This window comes from Poecilia reticulata, unplaced genomic scaffold (genome assembly GCF_000633615.1).
Source record: "Poecilia reticulata strain Guanapo unplaced genomic scaffold, Guppy_female_1.0+MT scaffold_240, whole genome shotgun sequence".
NCBI lineage: Eukaryota > Metazoa > Chordata > Actinopteri > Cyprinodontiformes > Poeciliidae > Poecilia > Poecilia reticulata.
The window spans coordinates 34,945-38,031 of record NW_007615030.1 but is presented as its reverse complement, the minus strand read 5'-3'; the positions used below and the strand labels follow the sequence as shown (position 1 = coordinate 38,031).

The following is a 3,087-nucleotide window of genomic DNA, read 5'->3' as shown; positions in this document are numbered from 1 at the left end:
CGATGGGTGACAACAGACACTAAGTCACGTTATTGCTGGGATTTTACGGCGCCACCTTAAATCCCTGAACTTCACATTTTAACGGACAAAAAACTCAACGGGACTTGGATGTAACGAGTAACGACAGTTTTGTAGAAATGTAGTGAAGTAGAAAGTACAGATACTTACTGTAAAATGTAGTGGAGTAAAAGTAGAAAGTATCCATTATTAAATCTACTTAAGTAAAGTATAGATACACGAAAATTGTACTTAAGTACAGTAACGAAGTACTTGTACTTCGTTACTTCCCACCACTGCAACTAGTCACCTTGATCCACTCTTAATCCAGATTATGCCAAAATCCACCTTTAACCCTTGTATGTCGAAATGGGGACCAACTGACCCCACACACATAAAACCTGTATCATTTTCCATATACCTCTACGTTTGCCTAAGTCCTCACACGCAAAAGGGTTAAATTCAGTTTATTACTTGCCAGGTAACGTTTAGGCTGTCTTAATTCAAACAATCCATGTTCTCTAATCAGCTACAGCTACAGAGCACTGCAGTCGCTCTGATCACTGCGAGTCCCACTGACCTGCCACCCAATCACCCCACTAGGTCAAATGTAGTTTTCTGGGGTTTTTGGTTCATTTAGTCCTCATGTCTGTGTGTTTTGCCCTTGATTGTTTCCAGCTGTCCCTGCTTCCCCTGGTCATCCTCTGTGTATTTAACCCCACTGTGTCAGCTGCTCCCTGTCCAATCCTAATCGTGTCTAATGTTCTGTCTTAGCTGTCGTGTCTCGTGAACCCTGCCTYTGTTCTACTGTGAACTTCATTATTCATCATTAAAACCATCATTTTCACTACAACCTGGGTCCACCGCGTCTCATCCTCACCACAAAACCACAATTCATGACTCTGAGGTCTTTTGGTTCTGGTCTGCTCTGCATCCCCAGAACCAGAACCAAACAAGAACCAGCATTCAGCTTCTATGCTCCACAAATCTAGAACAAACTTCAAGAAAACTGCAAAACAGTCGAAACACTGAGTTCCTTTAAACCAGCTTTAAACCAAGACTAAAAACCCACCTGTTAAGAGTTGCTATTGAAAAATTATAAATGAAACAATCAACATTCTGATATGTAACGACGCACTTAACAAAATGTAATGACTCAGTTATTGACTGTGTTCTACATCTATGTATTTTTGTGGGGTTTTTTATGTGAAGCACTCTGAACTGCCTTGTTGCTGAAATGTACTATACAAGTAAACTTGATTGGCAACTTTTTTGCAAATACATGAACTAATCGAGCTTTTTTTTTTTTTTTTTTTTACCGCAGCTCCGTCTCCACACGTCTCTCTCTGTTGGTTTGAATTCTCCTGTCCAGTAAGTGTCCACAGATCTGGAAGCCAATTGCCACTTATTAAAGTTTTTTAGACAATTGAAGAGAAACACAGAATCAAAAGTKACATTATAATGTAAAAAACACAAAAAATCCTCTTGCGTCGGTGTAAAGTGTCAAACTGCTAAAATGACGATGTATCTAGTCTGCAAAACAAAACATTTTTGGGAAATTCACACACAAACATTTTGTAACAACTTCTATAGGTTAGATTTAGTGATGGGGCAAAACTTAAGCTGGAGGTCAAAACGGATGACAAAATTTAGATTTTGACTCTACATGCTAAAAATAAATGTACTGAAGCCCAGGTTCCTCTTCAAAAAGAGATTGTAGATCTCAACAAGGTTTTTTTTATAAATAAATGTTATAAGTATTTCATAGGGATTTTTTTCATGATGTACTTCTTGGAATATGGATCAGAATCATAATCCATCAGATTTCACAATCCTCCTCAAATATATGTGGAGCCCAGTTCCTACACTCTCTACTACTTCCAAGGTTTAAGAAGGTTTTGGATAACATATCACAGATTTCACATTTCACTGTTTTAAATTCAGCAAAACATGTTCATCATTATGTATCCTGAAACTGAAGCTAGCTTACCATGCTAGTCCTGTTCTGTTCCTGTGAATGTATTGATAAAAGACTCTGAGTCTGAGCTGAAATCACTTCCATCTGCAGCCTGGCAGAGAGCTGAGGACTCATGATTTAACCAGAGGAATTTGCTGTTATTCACTTTGGAGGTTTTTTATTTCAGCCAAAACTTAGATGCAGAATAAAGGACATTAACAAGGAACAGATCTCAAACCCACGGCTCCTTGGTCCTAAAACCACTTTAGGCTGTACAAACGTGAACCTGATAGACTGTGAATTTCTACTGACATATTTTGAGTTCTTTGTTTAGACAAAGACTCTAAATCAACAGCAGGATATTTAAGAGTTGGAATAAGAGAACAACTTTTCAAATATCAACAAAACTACAGTTTGTGTCCTCGTGGAGCGCAGACACAAACTGTTTAATACTGTTTAATTCATGTTTAATACACATGAAGGGTCATGTGTATTAAACACATGACCCTTCATGTGTTTAATACTTTGTTTGTATCACAACAGAGCAGAAGCTGAAGATTAATGATGCTCAGTCCATGTTTACAGTCTGGTTCTGTCTCCAGATGAATGAGTCCTGTGGGCACCTTGGAGCCGCGGTCAGCTCTGCTATCGATTAGGAAAGGAGTTTGTTGATGTCTGTGGTTCCTGTGGAGTGGAACAGCTCCACTCTTTCAACGTACACAAGGGATTGTGGTCGAAGGCGTCTGTGTTGGAAAACTGTGGTGGTGTTGAGCCACAGCTGCCACTTGAGACACATTCAGGTGTCAGAAGTTCAGCAGGTCCAACTGCAGCTGATAGTAGATATGGTTTACTTTGCATGAAATCTTTCTGAAACAGAAGACAGCCATTCAAACCTGAATGAACAACACCTCAGCAAACTATTATGCTTACTCCTGAAAAAAACAACTAAGAATCCTGAATGTCCCTGAAATTTTGAATTTTGACAGGCACACATTAAAAAGGACAATAAAATTCTTTTGAGCAAATTCATTAAAGGCACAAGTGGCAAAGGCACCAGCCTGATTCCTGAGGGGCTCAAGCCAAAGTAACACACACACACACACCCACACGCACACACACACACACACACACAC

At 39.3% G+C, this 3,087-nt stretch overlaps 1 protein-coding gene and 1 long non-coding RNA gene across 3 annotated transcripts in view; one reads left to right on the top strand and one right to left on the bottom strand.

The window, feature by feature from the left end:
* The window catches only part of hyal4 (hyaluronidase 4), a 26,871-nt gene that overhangs the window by 15,030 nt on the left and 8,754 nt on the right, over nt 1-3,087 (bottom strand). The gene's annotated exons all lie outside the window — the stretch shown is intronic.
* LOC103460419 (uncharacterized) overlaps nt 1-3,087 on the top strand; it is a 37,043-nt gene that overhangs the window by 27,070 nt on the left and 6,886 nt on the right. The window contains exon 1 of one of the 2 annotated variants that reach the window (XR_532922.2): nt 1,111-1,368. The exons of the other annotated variant lie outside the window; for it this stretch is intronic. This is a non-coding gene — a long non-coding RNA (uncharacterized LOC103460419). Of the gene's footprint in view, nt 1-1,110; nt 1,369-3,087 lie in introns of those variants that run through there. 2 annotated transcript variants of the gene reach the window in all.